The sequence below is a fragment of the Aotus nancymaae genome, unplaced genomic scaffold (assembly GCF_030222135.1).
Source record: "Aotus nancymaae isolate 86718 unplaced genomic scaffold, 86718_ANA_hifiasm-v0.15.2.pri h1tg000022l_1, whole genome shotgun sequence".
Lineage (NCBI taxonomy): Eukaryota > Metazoa > Chordata > Mammalia > Primates > Aotidae > Aotus > Aotus nancymaae.
Genome location: NW_026988435.1, coordinates 6,746,869 through 6,769,222, shown reverse-complemented (window position 1 = coordinate 6,769,222; position 22,354 = coordinate 6,746,869). Strand labels below are relative to the sequence as shown.

The 22,354-nt window shown below is 34.7% G+C and overlaps 1 pseudogene; it reads left to right on the top strand.

Moving 5' to 3' along the window:
• Window positions 1-22,354, top strand: part of LOC105732147 (cyclin-dependent kinase 9-like) — a 100,234-nt pseudogene that overhangs the window by 61,668 nt on the left and 16,212 nt on the right.

Here is a 22,354-nt window from a genome sequence, read left to right as displayed (position 1 = left end):
CCTTCATGATTTTGTACTTCTGTTCTATGCTCTGTGATATCTTTTGAAACCCCTAGTTTGAGTTTTAATCTTTATTATTCTTTCATGAAATATAACTACTGATCTTATTATTATTGCTGCTATTGGGAAAGCATTTTTTAGAAGTCCAGAAGTCATTTTTGGGCTGCACCTCAATTCCCTTAAAAACTCATATATATATATAAAGGGTATGTCTTATTATATATATCATACATATATGATATATTACATATATATGTAGTATGTATATGATTCATTCATTATATTTGTAGTATAATTCATATGTATATATATATATATAATATGTAATTCATTTCTTATTCAGTTTGTTACTTGTCCCCTCCTTTATCTCTATTTGGCTGAACTTGTGTTTGTTCTGACTGCACTTTTTCCTTTAGCTGCTGGGCCATCCAGATAAGATGTCCATTTTTCTTTTTTAGCTCACCCAAGCTAGTTACTGGACTCCCTCAATTGTCTTCCATGCTACAAGTGGTGGAAGTAGGCAGTGATATAGAAACAGGCAGATTGCTGGACCACTAAAGAGGATCCCTGTCCAGCTTCAGGGTGTCAGAGGATTTACCTCATCCCTTCAGCTCCCGTTTGGCCACTTGGGTCCAAAAATCCAGCACATTTAACAAGGAACAGATGTCATCCTTGCCTCTAATAATTCCTAGGTCTTTACAGAGATGCCTGGCTCTCCCTGAAGCTCATGTTCAGGCTTGCCCATCCCACAAGGGAGAAAAGCTTTAGTCTCCCTTCCTTCCTGCTCTATGGGGAGGAAAACTCATTATATGTAGGAATAAAGTGAAAAGGAGCTTCCTGCAGGACATCAACGTCCCAGAATTTCCCATAGCTTACCTTAATAATCAATATTGTGGATTTATTTTCTTTTTGATGTTTTAAATTATTTGTCTTATTTTCCTGACTATCCACAAACAAAATGTAAAATAAGCAGGTATGAATTAAGCAGTATGGATTCAGTTTTAACATGGATCTTTCTCCCACTCACCCTTTTGCCTTTATATTTTTATGAATCCACTCCCACCGTTCATATCTATAACATCTCCTCTCAACTGACAAACATGTTAGGAAATGAGCATTGTGTAAGGAGAAGATGATAGCATTTGAGAAACCACACCACATGTGTTCCCACATCCAAACTAGCTTTGCTTCCGGCATCTCGTGTTTGAACATTTTTGTTTCTAGGTTGCCAAGCCCTACGTTCCACTTTCACCATTCACTAGTTGAGACTGTATCACTTTAACATCTTATTATCATCAAATAGATATTCTTACAGTAACTTGAAAGAATATCATTTTGACTCGCTGGACAACAGATTCTGGAAGTCATTTCTGTCATGTCAATGCTGAACATGGGAATAAGAAAAGAATCAGTTTGAGATGTGGGGGTTTTGCCTTATTTTCCTTGTTTATACCTGAAATGCTTTTTTTTAAATAATAACAGACAATTTAAATACAGACTGCATCTTGTTAAGCACTCAGCTCCATCCCTGACTTTATGAGTCTCTAGAAATCAGATTCTTTAACATGCAATATTGTTAAAGAGTTTACTACATTTAATCAGGAGAATGGACTCATACTGGACAGAAAAACTATGGACTTGCTAGATGCACAAAACACAACTTTTTAATAGCATTTAAAATATTCATAAATGTATTAAATAGTCCTTTCTAATACATTTTTTACATTAAAGGTTTTAATCAATCTGGAATTTATTTTTGTGGTTTTAGGACTAGTGAGAGACAGATACCTAATTTCAAAGTTTTACACATGGTAAGACAATTCATCCCATGTGATCTATTTAAAATACCTATCTTTTTCTAATGATTCTTATAACATTTTAAAACATGGTTTTATATTTAGAACTATTTATTTTCATGAAAACAATTATTGTCTCTAACATACTAGCTTTATAAGGTAAATGTTAGACTCAAAAAAACGTTAAGTCTAAATGATGATTTGTGTTTATTAAAACAAATGAGAAAAAGCATCCAAATCAAAAAGAGATGATCATATTTTAGTCTAAGTTATTTTTGTTAAAGTAATCATTATACTCACTTTAAATCAGAAGGAAATGCTCTTCAAGATCTTGATGATAGTTTCATATGTTGAAAAACTGAATTGTGTCTGTCTTTCTTTCTTTTTTTTTTTTTTTTTGAGACGGAGTTTCTCTGTTGTTACCCAGGCTGGAGTGCAATGGCACAATCTCGGCTCACTGCAACCCCTGTCTCCTGGGTTCAAGCAATTCTCCCGCCTCAGCCTCCCGAGTAGCTGGAACTACAGGCGTGTGCCACCATGCCCAGCTAATTTTTGTATTTTTAGTAGAGATGGGGTTTCACCATGTTGGCCAGGATAGTCTCGATCTCTTGACCTCGTGATCTGCCTGCCTCGACCTCCCAAAGTGCTGGGATTACAGGTGTGAGGCACCGTGCCCTGCCTGTTTTACTTTTAATTTTGAATATTATCATAGAATCACGTTGTAGACTGGATACATTGCTTTAAGACAGTGTAATGTGTGATACTAATTACAGAAAGGTATTAGTAGGAACAGTTACATCTAATTATCATACTGAGAGTGAAAAGAAATTTTTGAGGTATATGTTTTTGTATCAATTAATAAATTATTTAAGTTCTATATGTCCTGATGAATAAAGAAACCTTTTAGTTTCTCTGATTACTTAAGAAATATATTCAAGAGAAGTAGAAAATTTAGTATAAAAATCAGGAATTTTCAAAGCTCTACTTAGAAACTTCACCTTCACATTTGTGGGGAAACAACAATCACACATTTTACTTAATTTGAAATAGAAGGCTGCTGTTTACAGTAGAAATGAGAATCTCCTGTAGTATATTTAATTCTCCTACATTCAAGACTTATTTAATTTTGAACTTTTTATATTTTATTTTCCTTTAATTTAGGGTTCTAAAGACAAATGAAGACAGAACAGCTGCTTAGTCTTTGTTGCAGCAGTTAATGTTAAATGCCGACCAGGAATTTGGCCATCTATTATTGCACTGGCAAATATATATTTCTCCAAGGAACCAGTGGACTGAGACCATATTTGAGAAACATGGATTTTAATAATCTCAGATTTAAGCTAAATTAACCAACTAGGTGAAGACAGGTCTAGTATTAACTACAATTGTCTAGAGTTCTCATTTGCCAGGTGGTTTAGGACAGATCTCAAAGAGAGGAAGACATACATATCAAGTACTTTCATTTGAAATGTGTGTCCCTTGCTACACCTGTGAATATAAATGTATGATATTTTAAATGTATTATTCTACAAATCTTAGAGCCCTGAGCTTTCACTTGCATAAATAACAAAAAATCCAATCTTTATCAGGTATCTTTGTCATCAATTATTTTAGGTTTCTGGGGAGTAGTATTTGTGTAGATAAATAAGAGTTGATTAGCATTTGATATTTTGTGATGTTATTGTTATGAAATATTCTAGATCTTTTACCTTAGTGTTATTTACTAATTTATTTAACAAATATTGATTGAGCAATCACTATAAGCAAGATATGATTCTAAATACTGGACATAATAAATAAACAAGATAGTGGAGGTCTCTGGCTTCCTGGCGGCACCTTTCTAGCCTCATTGTCTTTACTGATTTTTGGGTTATTGAGATTTATTGGTCTTTTGCTGTTATTGCTGCTCAACTTTTTGGGCCTTAAAATAGTATGAGTTCTCCGGAAAAGCAGAACCAATAGGATATAGAGAAAGATATAGATATGCAAGCACAGCTTTATTATGAGCAACTGGCTCACATGATTACAGAGGCTACGAAGTCCCACTCTCTGCTCTCTGCAACCTGGAGACACAGGAAAGCCAGAGGAATAGTTCTCAGTCCAAACCCAAAGGCCTGAGAACAAGAGGAGCCAATGGTCTAAGTCCCTATCCAAGTTCAAGGACCCAAGAACCAGGAGTGCTGATGTCTGAGGACAGGAGAAGGTGGATGCTCCAGATCATAAAGAGAGAGAACAAAATTGCCCTTCCTCCACTTTTTTGTTCTAGTCTGTCCTCAAGGGATTGAATGACATCTGCCCACAATGGTATGGATAATCTTCTCTACTCAGTCTACCAATACAAATTCTAATCTCTTCTGGAAGCACCTTCACGACCTACTCAGCTGTAATGTTTTGCCAGATATCTGAGTATCGTTTAGTCCAGTCAGGTTGCCACACAAAATTAAGCACCTCCATATTGCCTATCAGTCACCTTTTTGAGGCTGTAGGTATTTTGTTGACTGCTCATCTGGGTGCTCTTCTCAGGTCAACAGACAAATATCTTTTGTCCCTGGGACAAGCTCTTTCAAAAGTATTTATCACAACAGAGCTCTTGCAGTTTTATAACATAGTCCTTTCATTTATGTCACTTTTTCCTAACCTTGGCTGTGAATCAGAATCAATTAGTGAGATGTTTAAAATATATAGATTCTCCGGGTTTTACTTCCTATTCTATTGAATTACAGTAATTGGTGGTAGAACCAACAGTCTCTTTACTAAAAGAATTTTTAAAAAACAAAACGTAAAACAAAACTTCTCAGAAGATTCTCATCGTGTGAAGTGCAGCCCCATATTTCACTTGGACGCTTTAATCCCTTTCAATCTGAACCCTGCTTCACAGTTTCACCCACCCTGGCAAACTCATCCACGTGTTTGGTTTTGGCTTGTTTGTTTCAAGACCCATTTTTTTTTTCATCTAGCAGACCCCATATGTTAATTCGTTGTTTGTCAAGAGAGTTTGAATATACCCAAACCCTCATTGTAGATAAGTTCAAGTTCATTCTCACAGTGCTTTACAAAAGTCAAAGTTGTGGTTTATATTTTTATATCCCTGGGCCGAGACCAGCATTTCACAATACAACAAGTTTCTTTCAATGTTTACTAAAAATACAAAGGCTGATGTATATGGAGAATAGAGAGAAACTCCAGTGGGTGGCAATGTCTGAAACCCAGGAAACTAAATGTATGTCATTTTTAACTCAGCCAAATTACAGTTACTCATAAAATTTCTGTGGGAAAAGAACATTATTAGAGATAAAGACAAATATTAGAACATTAATCTAAGGAAAATATTTTTAGATTTGGCTAATGTTTCTGGAAATATAAAGCTATCTAGCTAGAGGAGGAAAGTATTGCTGGTGGTGAAGAGCACTTGCTGATGCAGAGCCATCTGGATTCAAATCCTGGCAATGACATATTCTCACAGGGTGGCTAAGATAAAATGCTTAAACTCTAAGATCTAGTTCCACTTCATCAGAGCAGAAATGCTAGCTGCATCTACATTATAGGGTTGTCCTGAATATTAATTAAGACAATGTACTTAATATAGTGTTTAAGCACTTAATATAGTGTTGAATACTTTGCCAGGATTCAAGAAACAGCTAACTCCTATTAATATAATTATTATTGGCATTACTATAGTTTTCCTCAGTAAATATGTGAAGCTAGGAGTTTTAGGTAGAACTTTTTCCTGGGTAAGTTCTATAACCAAAGTTATGACATGTATCAATAAACATTTTCTGTCCATAGTAATTCCATAAGTGCTACCATAGGTTTTTCTCTTTTTTGGCTTGGCAGGGTCTTGTGGTGGGGAATGGGAATTTATTCACTATTCCTCAGACTGTCATGAAGAGGTCTGCTCCTTTAAAGTAAAAAAAAAAAAAAAAAAAAAAAAATCACCCTCGTCTAATTTAAACAGCCTGGCGCTGGTACCAAGACAGAGATATAGACCAATGAAACAGAACAGAGGCCTTGGAAACAATGCCACACATCTACAACCATCTGATCTTTGACAAACCTAACAAAAAAAGCAATGGGGAAAGGATTCCCTGTTTAATTAATGGTGTTGGGAAAACTGGCTAGCCATATGCAGGAAGCTGAAACTGGACCCCTTCCTTACACCTTGTACAAAAATTAACTCCAGATGGATTAAAGATTTAACATAAGACCAAACACCATAAAAACTCTAGAAGAAAATCTAGGTAAAACCATTCAGGACATAGGCACAGGCAAGACCTTCATGACTAAAACACCAAAAGCATTGGCAACAAAAGCCAAAATAGACAAATGGGACCTAATTCAACTCCAGAGCTTCTATATAGCAAAAGAAACAATCATTAGAGTGAAACGGCAACAAACAGAATGGGAAAAAAAATTTTGCAATCTACCCGTCTGACAAAGGGCTAACATCCAGAATCTACAAAGAACTAAAGCAGATTTACAAGAAGAAAACAAACAAACCCATTCAAAAGTGGGTCAAGGATATGAACAGTTTTCAAAAGAAGACATATATGAGGCCAAAAAACATATGAAAAAATGCTCATCATCATTGGTCATTAGAGAAATGCAAATCAAAACCACACTGAGATACCATCTCACACCAGTTAGAATGGTGATCATTAAAAAATCTGGAGACACCAGATGCTGGAGAGGATGTGGAGAAAAAGGAACACTTTTACACTGTTAGTGGGAGTGTAAATTAGTTCAACCATATGGAAGATAGTGTGGCGATTCCTCAAGGATCTAGAAATAGAAATTCCATTTGACCCAGCAATCCCATTACTGGGTATATACCCAAAGCACTATAAATTGTTCTATTATAAAGACACATGCACATGTATGTTCATTGTGGCACTGTTTACAATAGCAAAGACCTGGAACCAACTCAAATGCCTATCAATGATAGACTGTACACAGAAAATATGGCACATATACACCATGGATAACTATGCAGCCATAAAAAATGACGAGATAGTGTCCTTTGTAGAGACATGGATGAATCTAGAAACCATCATTCTCAGGAAACTCACACAAGAACAGAAAACCAAACACTGCATGTGTTCACTCATAGGCGGGTGATGAACAATGAGAACACACGGACACAGAAAAGAGAACAACACTCATTGGGCTAGGTGGGGAGTGGGAGGTAGGATGGGGAGGGTTAATACTGGGAGAAATGCCTGATGTAGGCGATGGGGGTTGAGGGTTGGGATGGAGACAGGAAATCACCATGGCATGTATGTACCTATGCAACAATCCTGCAGGATGAAGGATGTGCACATGTACCCCAGAGCCCAGAGTACAGTATATATATAAACTTCTGCAATGAAAACCTATACTATGAATATAAAACATTGGAGGATTTTATAAACTGTAACTCAATTGAGATAATTTTAATGAAAATAAAAATGAAGAGAAAATACTGTATTAGTCTGTTTTCATGTTGCTGATAAAGATATACCCAAGACTGGGTAATTTATAAAGAAAAAGAGACTTAATGGACTCACAGTTCTACATGGCTGGAGAGGCCTCACCATCATGGTGAAAGGCAAAAGGCATGTCTTACACGGCAGCAGACAAGAGAGAATGAAAGCTAAGCAAAAGGAGTTTCCTCTTATAAAACCATTAGATCTCCTGAGACCTATTCATTACCACAAGAACAGAATGGGAGAAACCACCCCCGTGACTCAATTATCTACCACCATGCCCCCACCCCAATAACATGTGGGGATTATTGAAGCTACAATTCAAGATGAGATTTGGGTGAGAACACAACCGAACCATATCAAATACCATCAGTATAATAATCTGATCTCGTTTAACAAGAACTAAAAGTGAACTAGTTCATCTTAATTTTAAGTATATCTACTTCTAAAACATTTTTGGAAGTCATCACTGGTACATTGCTCAATGTCTAATCTAAAGCAGACTTCATAGAACACAGGCATTGGTCTGAAGAACATGCAATATAAGATAATAAAATCTAGTATAATCCCATTTTTTCTATTTATCTTGAATCAATTTTTTTAAGAATAAGCATTTGTAATAAAATTGAGTAATATTTTCTATATTTATCTGCATTTGTTTATTCCAGAAGATAATCCAAGGATATGCTGATAACACAGAAAACATTGTAAATACATAGTTAATACAATTAAAACTTAAATATTTAGTTTTTTGTGTAAGACTATTTTTGTTTCATACCATAATGTAAACAATTAGTCTTCAAAAGAAAATCCACTTGCATATGTTAATCATTTCTAAATGACTATAATTTAAAAGCCTTAGATTCCCTCCCAGTGGTAGCTCCAGAATTTTTATTCTAGGAAAATCCTAGGATTGGTTTTCTGGAAATGAATACAAAAATATATCTTTACAAGGTGAAAATGCAGCAACCTCATTGCTGTGACATAGAGCTATTTTCTTTGCAATGGCTTGAGCAAACAAATGTTTATGTGGTTATACCAAGGGACAGTGAGGGAATGTCCCACCCTCTTTGCACTGCCATGGCTCCCCTCTCTCAATAACTATCACAGAAATAGAATTGACTTCGGTTACTTCAATTGTAAAAGGAGGAGAATTACGAAACCATCGATCCTTTACATCTCATGTTACAGGTTCTGTGCTTTTTAGTAATCAAAACCTAAGTTAAAAATATGATCAAATGCAAGTTAAATGAATAATAAAACTAAAGATATCTTATAATGTATTCTAACAATCGGAGATTTCCCTGTTATACTTTTGAATCTATATTAGAATTGTTGTATATTTTGTGGATAACTATGATTTCCAAACACATTTCAATATGAGACATAATAATTCTACTATCAAACATGAAAAAGAACATTCAACAAAGAAGTTTTCGTTAATGAACATAAAAGAGATTCAGCCACAAGGGAATGATATAATGAAAATGGTCATACATCATGAGAGTTACCATTCTATTGAACTAGAAGATCCAGTCTTTCCTTTTGCCATAGAAAAACACTCTATAGAACAAAAGGGACCTAATTCTTATCTATGTTTTATCTTCAGTTTGAATAAATTTTCCTAATAAAAACAAGTATATTTATAGGGAATTTTACACTCTCAAACTTTCCTAAGCTCTTTCTTTTCTGAAACCTTAATAATGGAGACTCTAAGTCCATTTCTCTAACACCTTTGTACAGGACATTAGAGATAAAAACAATCCTCCTCTGTTATAAGCTGAATTTTTTACCTTGGAAAAGCAAATGTCTACACAATTTGATTCTATTTATACCATTCTGTGCAATGAATTTTTACATTATTTTGACACATTTGCTAAGTTCCCTTTGCTTTCTAGTATGAAAGTCTAATTGACTGGCTGTCCTACAATGTGCCCCTAAAATAAAGGACAGTATTACAAGGTTGATATCTAATGAGATAACAAATCAGAATGAATGTATATGATTCTCCCTTTGTTCCATAAATCCCCAAAGGCAATATGAAAAAGTTTGAGAAACAAAATTATTATTAAAAGAAAAACTGGCCTTACAATCTCATTCTAATGGGATATGCAAAACAAATATGCATCAGATAGCACAGAGCTTAATAAAATGTTAGGCTGATGGATCTTTATGGAAAATATGTGTGCTTCTTCATAGGGAAACACACATACGAGCTTTCATAGCCTCCACAATGTACTTGAATAATGTTTCCTTCACTTGCTGTATAATCATACAAAATGAGAAAATATATAATGGTGGAGTATAAATATTTACCTCATAGTTTCACTCAAAATAGTCACTGTTTTGTGAATTACTCTCTAGTTAATTACAACAGTAAACACAACTGACAACACTGAGATTTATCTCTATCACTACCATGTTAAAGTGCATACCAAGTTTGTTTACCTTTGATAACCCAACTCCCAGATAGAAGCATGTTGCTAAAATGCCCCAACATCCTACATAACTACTTTCAGCCTATTACCCACTTTTTGTATTTCTGATGAGTAGAATAAAGATGAAGAGATTGGCTCTGGTACAGGTCAGGTTCTCATCAGAGTGAATTGAGTTCTCTAATCAGCAACATATTTTTTTATAAGAAATTAAAACCAAGGTCTGGAGATTTCCTGATTTTCTAATGCTTTGTTTTTATCTTTTTAAAGTAGCCTTAAGACAAAGTGAAGCTGAAGTTGGATAGAAATGAGTTATGTAATCCAGAAGTTTGTTGACAAAACTTTTTTGATGTCTTCCAATTTATAATGGAAAGTGAACTTTGCAGAATAGTACAAAAAGCAAGTGAATCACGTTACTCTTAGTCAAAAGTTTAAATGCAAAACAGTTCAGAAAATCCTCATGTTTAAGTTTTTGGCCTTTGTGCCAAATTCTTACTTTATGAGCAGTTTATTCTATGTGAAAAACAAGTATCTGTATACCTAACTGTAAAAGTACTAAATGGAGATGATAAAGCTATTATTTATTGTAAGAATAACTCAAGTCCCACTTAGTGAGTTGGTCTTTAGGTACCCTTTCATACGTGAAGTAAATTGATTTTATAATTGAAGTCTCCAGCCATGAACAGGAGTATAATTAAAATGGGTCATGTTTCTAAATAGTTTCTCTTTCAAAATGCTATTTTCTGTAGTTGAATGATCTAGAGCAGAAGTCTAAAAGTAAGAGAGTAGTGGTGGTAATTTAACCAATTTCAATCAACTACTTATTTTTCAATTTTTTAAATCTTATGGTCAAATGCCCTTGCTTCTATTTATTGCAACACTGTAATTTTATTATTTTGGTGACAACAAGAATACATCTTCTAAAATATTTTTATTGTAAAAAGTATTGTTTAGCTGGACTTCCATAAAATCAAGAACTTTTGCTCTGCAAAGGACATCTCAAGAGAATGAGAATACAAACCACAGACTGGGAGGAAATATTTTTAAAAGACACGTCTGATAAAGGACTCACCCAAAATATACAAAGAACTAGTAAATCTCAACAATAAAATAAACACCCAGATTAAAAAAATGATCAAATACCTAAATATATACCTCACCAAAATATGTAGCTGGCAAGTAAGTATATGAAAGGATTTTCAGCCTCATATATCATTAGGGAATTTAAAATTAAAACAACAATGAGATACTACTGCATACCAATTAAAATCGCCAAAACCTGTAAAAATGACACCAAATGCTGGCAATAAGGAGCAACAGGAACTCTCATTTATTCCTGGTGGGAATACAAAATATTACAGCCACTTTGGAAGACCGTTTGGTAGTTTCTCACAAAACTAAACACACTCTTATCGTATGATCCAGCAATCACACTCTGGTATTTGCCAAAATGGTTGAAATGTATGGCCAAACAAAAATGTGCATACCGATATTTAAAGCAGCTTTATTAATAATTGCCAAAAATGGAAAGCAACCAAGATATCCTTCAGTAGGTAGATGGATGAATTGTTGTAATTCCACACAATTGAATATTATTCAAGTATTCAGTCCAAAAAGAGATGAGCTATCAAATCATGAAATGACATGGAGAAAACATCAATACATACTACTGAATGAAATAAGTCAATCTGGAAAGGCTGCTTACTATGTGATTACAACTACTTGACATTCTGGAAAACTACAGAGAAGGTAAAAAGATTAGTTATTGTTAGTAGTTGTGGGAGGGAAGGTTATATGAGTGGAATACAGATGATTTTTAGGGCAGTGAAACTATTCTGTATGATACTACAGTAGTGGTATCATGATATATCATCATACATCGTTAAAAACCCATAGAATGTACACCACCAAGAATAAACCCTAATGTAAACTATGGACTTTTAGTGATAATTATATATTAATATAGGTCTGTGAATTATAACAAATGTACCATTCTGGTGGGGGATGTTGACAGTGGGAGAAGATGGAGGAATGGTATGTGGGAACTCCATACTCTCAATTTTTCTGTGAACCTAAAACTGCTCTAAAAAATAAAGCTTACGATTTAAAAAAAAATTGTTTGAAATATATTTTTGCCAATTTTCAAGATGATGCTCTCTTTCAATTATGTTTCAATATCATCAAATTCTTTTTTCTGTCCATTTCTGTCTCATCATTGTATGGCGAGATTTATTTGTCTCCTATTTGCAAAAAAAAAAAGCAGAAGGAATGGTAAAGTTGCATAGCTCTTCTCATTCTTTGTTTTGATGTTTATTGCTTATCCCTTTCAGACCTTAACCTTATACTAAGCCATTGCTCTTCCATAACACCTAGCTTCATATAGGGGAGCAAAATGACATTCATTTAGGTCATATCTGCTCAACATTCTTCTGCTCCCCTTTTGGTCATGCTACAGAACCACCTAAACCATTTCTGGATTTTGCATTTTTTTCCAGAACATTCCACATAATATTCCCCTAGTGAAAGCATCCATTACTTCCAGAATCTACTTGAGGGGCAGGTCAATCAAGTTTTTAAATGATGGCTAAGAATCATAGGCTATATAACGCCTTCATCTATTTCTTTATTCTTTCCATTTGGGTCCTTAAAATTTGCGTTGTATTAATATATTTTAAAATATTGCAGCTGTTGGAGTAGTGAAAACTCTGGCCATTGCCAAGTAACAGCTACCAAGTTTTCTTTATGGTCAATTCAATTTCTCCACTCTAGATTTATATACAGAGACTGGATATGAGTTAAATTCATTCATCACTATCTTGATTGGTATTTTTCCCTCTTTTTGGTTCAGAAGCTTTTGCAAGACATCGGTTTACCTGCCACTCTAGATCAATTCAACTATGCTTCTCCAGGCCTTGGCCACTTGCCTGGTTTCTTGGTCAGATCAGCTGTAGCAGAAGCTATTCTGAGAGTTGTAGAGTTCTGATAGCCACTGCTGATACCAACACTGCAGACTGAAGCACTCTTTGCTTGGTGCCAGCTGACAGAAAGAGATCCCTATGCCTACACAGTAGCTGACTTATGGTCAATAAAGCTTGGGTTTCCCTGGTGATTTCCTAGAGAATTGGTCAGGTTAAACAAACAAAAAATCCTGTATGGGATATGGATATCCTGAGGGTAAGACTTTGACTAAAGGCAGAAACAAAGCAGAAAAGGTTCAGCTGATAAGTTGCTCCCTCTCCTTCACTGGCTGACTGTATCTAATTCAGGGGGTTCCATGTGGCTTCCCTGAATATGTCCTATGTAACTAAGCAACAGTGTGTGTTGAGGCAAAGCTGTGACCAGCTCTGAAATGCACCATTTTGTGTTTGCTCTTCCACATTCCTGCCCTCACTTTCCTATAACCTTGACTCTTGCTTCCCTGGGAATGCATCTTGCCCTAAGCTCTGTATTCAAAGGAATCAAGATTAATATCATGTGCAGGTGTGTGTGTGTGTGTGTGTGTGTGTGTGTGTGTGTGTGTGTGTGTGTGTGTGTGTGTTTGACTGAGAAAGAGAGAAACCCCAAACTGGGGGTATGTGTGTGTGAGAGAGAGAGGAAGAGAGAGGGACCCCAAACTGTGTTTCTCAGTCTATTCTATTTCAACAAGTAGTATAACTCCTGACTTGGTTTTAGCATATATATTATTTTAGTATGAGCCTATGGTGCTACTTTTCCTATAATTTTCATGGAGGTTTAATTGGTGATTTTAAAAGAATCACTATAGAACATGTAATCCACCATTATTTTATACTGGTATATAGACATCTGATTTTATCACCTCTTTTTATCAGTCTTAATTTCAAAACATCAGAGACTATGAGAAATCTTAGGAAGACAGAAACCATATCAGATTGCATAGAAATGAAAACCACAGCCCCAAATAAGAGAGTAATTCTTACACTAATTTGGATTGTACTTCCCACACAGTGGCTGATATGGTTTGACTATGTCCCCACTGAAATGTCAACATAAATTGTATCTCCCAGAATTCCCACCTGTTGTGGGAGGGACCCAGGGGAGATAATTGAATCATGCAGACTGGTCTTTCCCATGCTATTCTCCTGAGAATGAATAGTCTGACGAGATCTGATGGGTTTATCATGTGTTTCTGCTTTTGCTTCTTCCTCATTTTCTCTTGCTGCCACCATGTATGAAGTGCTTTTCATCTCTCACCATAATTATGAGGCCTCCTCATCCACGTGGGAGTGTAAATCCAATGAAACCTCTTTTTCTTTCCAGTCTCGGGCATGTCTTTATCAGCAGTGTGAAGACAAATTAATACAGCAGTGAAAGGTACAAGAGTATGCGGACTCAGGAGAAAGCAACAGAGTAATAAATTGGGTTCAGAGTAGGTACACCTAAGTAGATTAATTCTTGTACATTTATTTCCCAAGCTCATTGGACAATGTGGCAACCCTAGGCAGGAACAGTTGACGTGACAGTTTAGTTGAGGATAGGGGAGTAAATGGAGACTTCTGGGAGACACAGGGAGCATCCACACTCAGGAACGTAGCAAGTCTCCTGAATTCCCTGTGTTCACTGAAAACAGCCTTCACCTAATTCACAGCAGCTTCTCCTGTCCTCAAACACTGTACGAAAAATACAATGCAGAAAGACAGTATCGAATCTAACAAAGAATACCATTGAGGAAGAAATTCTGATAATCAAGGGACAAGTGATTCAACAAGTGAAATAACTGATCTCTGTGTAAACAGAGTAAAGAAAATGTAACTTTTAAATAACTTTAATTTTAATCCTCTGAAAGATGTTAGCAGAATGATATAGCTATGTCAAGGCATCACAGTAATTAAAATTTCAATCATTTGAACTAGCTTCTTAGCAAACAAACAAAAATCTGCAGAGAGAAAGAAATGATCAGTGAGCTGCAAATTTAGGCAGACATATTCTCCCAGAAAACAAAACCAAAGTTTGAAAAGGCAAGACATTGAATAAAACCTAGCAGTCTGATATCTAACTAGATTTCAAGAATGTGAAAATAGAAAATATTTGCAATGATTTGCTGAGCAGAAAAGATGGGATTCTATAAATAATATTGATGAGCGTATTGAACTTCAAGAATACAAAATAAATCTAATTTTAACAAAATAATTTTAGAAAAAATATGTTCAGTATGCTTGTAGTGAAACTAATTTTGTATGTAAAAGATCATTTTGTTTATACACATATAATATAGTCTATGCTGAAACTGAATAGAAAAATTACAAGTTCTGCATAGCAGGAATAGTCTATTAATCTTGAAACAGTCTAAAACAGAAATGAAAAATATGTCTTATCATAAAATTTTGGCACATAGTAAAATTATGCTACAAATACATTTCACTATAAAACCAACTTTACCTTTAATTGACTACGTAATGGTGACTTGCTATTTTTGTTAAGAAAATGACAGTGGAATATGGTATTTGAATATCTTCTAATATTTTATTGCCATGTTTTGCCATTATGCATCTCATCAGTGATCATTCTTTATACATAATATAAACATGACAGAAAAAAATTTTGGGAATAGAATGTGCTGTGAATTCACATACAACACTCTTGAATACAGCAAACTTTTAATGGTATCAAGGTATAAGATGAGATAGTAAAAAACAGAACAGACAGAATTAAAAATATGGTTTCTTTTTTGTTCAGTGAGAAGATAAAAGATGGTGATGACTCCAATTTGTTACAAAAGTAGGTTTAAACAGATGTAGTACAAGTTTGAGAGGAATTATTGGAATAGAAGTAGAAACATAATGCAAAAGCAGCAGAATAAAATCAATGGGAAAAATATCAAAACCACAAAAGATAAAAAAATGGGATAGAGAATTGGAAATATATAGAAAAGATTAAAATGGAGAAGCTATAGGGTCACACAAGGCAATAATCATAATTTATGTAAATAAGTGTACTGAAATTTATCTATTGAAAGACAAAGAGTCAATAATTAGCTAAAATATAGTTCTTTATATGCTATTTACAAAGACAAACTTGCAATAAAAAAGAAAGAGCAAATTAAGTGTAGAGATATAAACATAACTGTATTGATCAGGGTTCTCTAGAGAGATACAGAGCCAATTTGTCGTTGCCAGATATCAAAACCTAAAACAAGAGCAATTTAAAAGTATAGTTCTGATGCCAGAAGAGAACATACCAGTGGAACATAAATGATATGGTTGGTATTTCAAGAAAGTGTTAAAAGGATAGACTATTTTGCTAATTACCTCCAGAAAACTGGAAATTCATTTTGGAAAAAAAAAAAGCCTAATTCACAACATTGGATAAAGTCTAAGTAAATTCCTAAATAAATTGTTCAGAAAAATCTGGAATGTGCTCATAATGCTGATATGTGAAGAGATTTTTTTGAAGAAGATAAAGCAATAAAATTAAACATTATACACATCTAAATGTAAAACAATATCTAAAGACAACATAAATAAGGCTAAAAGACTCAGGAAGAGTATGTATATCATTACAGCAAAAGATTTATGTGGCATATATGGACAAATTAAATCATTATGAAAATGAAATATATCCAGTAGAAATCTAGGGATAAGATGGGCATTTTCTAGAGGAAAAAGTATGCAATTAAAGAGAAGTTTAATCTCAGAAGTCAACAGAAAAATGGAAATTAAAGCAACAAAAAACACTATCATTATTTTACCCATTTCACTGGTATATATAGAATAAAAATATTGGTGAAACATATGGATATACACATTATTTGTAAGGATTTAATGTAAGACACTTTGAAAGTCATTGTGGTAGTAACTTAAAATTTATGCAAAGCATCAAGTTCCTAAGACCTACCAAGAGAAGCACTTATATATGCACATGACCAAATATTTAAAGAATAGTCACTGACTCAACTAGTATAAATTGAGGGAACTTAAATACTTATGCATTTGGGAATAATTAAATAAACTTTTACATGCCCATGTGATGCAATGTTATACACTGGTTAAGATGAGTGATGCAGATGAGTAAGTATTGAATGGAAGGAAAGGAAATTACTAAACAAGAGCTAACAAACAGTAAAAGAAATAGATAAATAACACCTACAGTGTGATAATATACTATATGATATGTAAAATGTACATTTTGGTTGAATATATATTATATGTTAAGATATTATTTTAAAATTTAGTTTATTATATTACTATATATGCATATTATATTTTAATCAAATACATGTCATGCTAATCTTAGTATCAACATAACAGTAATATTAATAGTTACATTATACATACTTAGTTATTATGTCAGTATAATCAATAATTAATGTAATATATAGTCAGCCAAAAAATAGTATATTAATATTAAACTGCAAATCATATAGAATTGTACTAATGTTAAATATCATTTATATCAATAGTTTGTTGAATATACTATATTGATATATAATATATTATTACATACAATATATATACCTCCCTAAATATTATATATTATATATTTATATATGTATTATTTATTCAAACAAAAATATGTTATTTATTTTATGGACTAATGGGTTTGTCTATTTGCTCTGAATAACCTAAAAGTATGCTTTGAATTCATAAATAGATCTATTTCTCATAAAAGAAGTGGAATTAAGGTTAATAATCAAAATAAATTTTAGTTTTATTAATAATACTCGAATGTTTTATAATGAGGATATTCATGTATTACTTGTATAATTAAAAATTAATTTCAAATATAAAGAATAGAAGTGAAGAAGAGGATAAAATTATTAGTTGCCCTATGGCATGTGTATTTCTCATACTGCCTGTCTTGATACATGTTAACACAGCATTCTTATAAGAATCAAAAGTCATAAAATATATAATAAAACAAAATGTAAAGAATAAAGAAATTCTTTATGCTTTATATAACCCTTGAAAGTTATTCAAGGGTGTTTTTGGTTACTTCAGTCAAGATGGTTTTCTATATTGTCAGAGTATCATAAAATTATTGCCAACAGCCTTATTAATGACCATTAAGCTACTAGAAAATGCCTGGAGCTAAAAACAAAATATTTTCAATCACTTTTCCTTTCAGAGCTGAGTCAATGGGGGATCTTGAGGTGGAAAAGACCTGTGAATAAACAGTTTGTGCACAGACTGGAAATAGGAAAGTAGGTTTGTACGGGAAGTAAGTAAGATTGATATAAATTGTCATTCCATTATTATAAAAAGTTTTTAAATAGGTATTTTCTGGAGAAGAACAAAAAGGAAATTAGAGGAAAGTGAAAATCTGATGGAAGATACGGCATACTGAATTAAGGGAGGAATTTGGTATGGGTATGTTTTTAGTAGTGAGTCAAGCTAAAAGTCATGAGAATTGTAGACTTCAACTCTAGAAAGGACAATCCTTGTAATCTGGCCAAACTCACATATTCTAGCTGGACATTATTTATCTAAAGACAGACGTATTATATGGCTGTATTGAAGTTACGGTGTATAAAGCAGAGGTGGTATGAGAAACCATAATTTGTATATTGCATTCCCATAAGAATCTTCCCATACTTCAGAGAAAGTCCCCACTGATAGATATTTCTATTTATTTTGATCACTTACAATGATTTTTTTAAATGATACACCCAAATACTATTACATGCCATAATGAAACCTGACATTTCTTTCTGGAAGCTTTAAAGGTACTGGCCAAAGTCTTCTACATTCTACCCAAATCTAGTTTTTTCTTTTTCTTAAGTTCTACAACTCAGTGAAAGATACAAGGAATATAACAGTAATAATATCTGTCAAACTCACCCACTTGCAAGCAATAGCAAAGTCCCGTACATTTTTCTTAAGATTTGCCTATACCTTCTCCTCTTTACTCTCTCTCATCATTTGCATGATACAGGTAAAAGAAGACAAATCTCAAATATATAATGAATTGTTATATCATGAGCTCATAGATCAAAAAATTGAATCTTATTCACCACAAGGTTCCGTCTAGCTCCTCCATCACAGCTTTACCCACCCAGCTGTTGAAACTATTATAATTTGTGACATCAAAAAGCGGTATTTTGCCTGTTTTTAAACTTCCTGTAAATGGAATTATACAGTAGCTACCCTTTTATATGAATGGCCTGGCAATAGACTTGTGACATCCAACTTCACAGTCATAGTTGCTCATTCTCATTGCTGTGTAGTGTTTCTTTCCATTGATATATCCTAATTTATTTACCCTTTCTATTCTTAGTGAACATTTCAGTTGATTTCAGTTTGGAGCTATTCCAAATAATCATGTGAACATTCTTATGTATTTTTAAAATGAACATATGTGTGCCTTCCTATTGGGTGTATGCCTAAAATTGGAATTGCTGGGACATGGAGTCTGCACATGTTAATCCTTAGTACTCAATAAAAAGTTCTACAAAGTGGTTGCGGTGAGAATTCCAATTAACTTCTATGAAAAAGATATAAATATCATTCGTATTTTTAAATTTAGCCATTCTAGAATGTATGGTTGAAAATCATTGTGATTTTAATTTGTATGTTTCTGATGAATAATAATGCTGAAACTTTTAGTCACATATATAACCTATGTAAAATGTTTTGGCAAAGTACCTGCAAATTATTTTTTATTGGATTATCTATATTTTTCTCACTAATTTTCAGGATATATATCATATATATGAATCTATTTTTTAAAAGTATATGTGTGTATATATGACATTAACAAATAATTCCCATAAAGTGGGAATTTTGTATATAGCTATATATAATTATGTATATGTAAATTTATAAATACTTAAATTATATGTATTTTTTAAAATATATATACTGAATAAAGTACATTGTCCAAATACATACAAATATATATACTCAATGTAAGTTGTATACACTAAAATTATACTTTATATATATATATCTTATTTATTCATACATACTTATAAATACTGAAGTATCTAGGAAAACCCGAGTGCAAGATGGTCAAAAGGAAGCCTCCAACTATTGTCCACCCTGCAGAAACACCAAATTACAAAATTATATGCCCACGAAAAAGCACATTCATAAAAATTAGGTGAGTGATCACGTACATGGAAATAGCTTCATGTTAAGGAAAGAGGTAATAAAAAGGGTAGGAAAGATAGTCTTGAATCACCCACTCTACCCCTCGCCCATTTCCTGGCAGCAACCATGTGATGCAAAGAGAGAATCCACGGTATTGGGGGAGGAAGAATGCAGTGACTATGAGACATTGGATTGTAACTCAGCGCTGCCCTGTCACAGAGGAAAGCAACACAGGGCAAAACTCAGCCAGCACCCAGGGAGGGAGAATTTAGACCAGCCCTAACCAGAGGAAAATCATTCATCCCACTGGTCAGAAGCTGAGTTCTGACAAGCCTTGTCACCACGGGTAAATTGCTCTGGGGTACTAAATAAACTTGAAAGGCAGTCTAGGCCACTGAGACTGCAATTCCTGGGCAAGGCCTGGTGCTGTGCTAGGACTAGAGCCAGCTGACTTGGGTGCACATGTCCTAATGAGACACCAGCTGGGGCAGCCACGGGAGTGGTACTAAGATTCCATTTTTTGATCTGTGAGCCAAAGGAATGCTTGCAGCCAAGGGAGTGCTGCCAACCTGAGGCAGCACAGCTCTGGGAGACTCCTTTCTTCCACTTAAGGAGAAAAGAGGGGCAAGTAAAGAGGACCTTCTCTTACAACTTGGATGCCAGTGTAGATACAGTAGAAAAGGGCACCAGGCAGAGTCCTGAAGCTCCCATTTCAGGCCACAGCTCTCAAACAACATTTCTAAACAAACCTGGGCCAGAGAATAACCCACTTGCCTTGAAGGGAAAGACCTAGTTTGGGCAGGATGATTAAAGAGTCCTTGGAGCTTGAATAATCAGCAATGGTAGCCTGATAGTATTCAGCACGTGCCTCTGGTGAAATCTAATGATGTGCTGGCTTTCAGTGTGACCTAACACATTCCCGATTGTGGTGGCTAAGGGAATAGATCCTTATACTTCAGGAAAGAGAGGGAAGAGTAAATGATACACTGTCCTGCAGCATTGATACCAGCTTGGCCACGGTGAAGTAGAGCACCAAGTGGGCTGGTGGGAGTCCCTGATTCCAGGCCTTGGCTCCTGGACAGCATTTCTGGACCCACCCTGGGCCAGAAAGGAGCCTACTGCTTTAAAATGAGAGACTAAGGACTAGCGGCATTCACCACAAGGTGACTGATGAGCCCTTTAGCCTTGAGTGAGTATTAGTGGTAGACAGGCAGTACTCACTACAGGCCTGGAGCAGTGGTGGCCATGGGCAGAGATTTCTCTGCTTGAGGAAAAAGGAGGGAAGACTGACAAGGAGTTTATCCTCCAGCTTGAGTGCCAGCTCGGCTGCAGGAGAATAGCGCACAAGGTAGATTCATAAGGTCCCTAACTCCAAGCCCTGGCTCCCAGATAGCTGGTCTAACCAGTCCAGGCCAGCTACAGAAAGTCACCACCCTGAAAGGAAGAAAAAGCCTAGTTAGATTTGCCACCTGCTAATTGTAGAGCCCTTGGGCCTTGAGTGAACCTAGGCAGTAGCCATGCAGTGGTCACCGCAAGCCTCGGGTGAGACCCAGTGCTTTGCTTCCAGTCTGACCCAATGAAGTCTCAATGATGGTAGCCACAGGGGTGCTTGTGTCACCCGCTCCGCCAGTTCCAGGCAGCTCAGCACAGAGAGAGAGAGACTCTGTTTGTTTGGAGGAAAGAAAGAGAATAAGAGTCTCTGACTAATAATTCAGGGAATTGTCCCAGATCTTACCCAAGACCACCAAAGTGGTATTTCGTTTAGTTTATAACAGCTGCAGCATTACTGACTTCTAAAGCAGATAGGGCTGAAGTGATCAAAGATTTAGATCACAATACCCAATTCCCTTTGAATATCTGGAAAGCCTCCCGAGAAAAATTGATACAAACAAGCACAGAATCCAAAGACTACAATAAATACCTAATTCCTCAATATCCAGATGTCAATGAATATCCACAAGGATCAGGACCATTGGAAAAAATGCTACCTCACCAAGAGAACTAAATAAGTCACCAGTGACCAATCCCAGAGTGACAGAGATATGTGACTTTTCAGACAGAGAATAGCTGTTTTCAGAAATCTATATAAATTTCCAGATAACACAGAGAAGAAATTTAGAATCTTATCAGGTAAATTTAACTAAGAGATTAAGGTATTTTTTAAAAACCCAAACAGAAGTTCTGGAGGTGAAAAATTCAATGGACATATTGAAGAAGAATTCGAGTTTCTAAACAGGAGAATTGATCAAGCAGAAGAAAAGTAGTAGCTTCATGACAAGTTATTTAACAATACACAGTTAGTAAAGGAAGAAAAGAATAAAAAAGAAAGAAGCATGCCTACAAGATCTATAAATAGCATCAAAAGAACAAATCTAAGAGTTATAGACCTTCAAAAGGAAGTAGAACAATCAGGATAGAAAGTTTTTTCTATCTATCTATTCTAAGGTATAATAACAGTGAACATTCCAAAACTAGAGAAAAATACTAATATTCAAGTACAAGAAGGTTATAGAACACCAAGCAGATTTAACCCAAATACAACTACCTCATGATATTTAATAATCAGACTCCCAAAAGTCAAGGATAAAGAAGGAATCCTCAAAGCAACAAGAGAA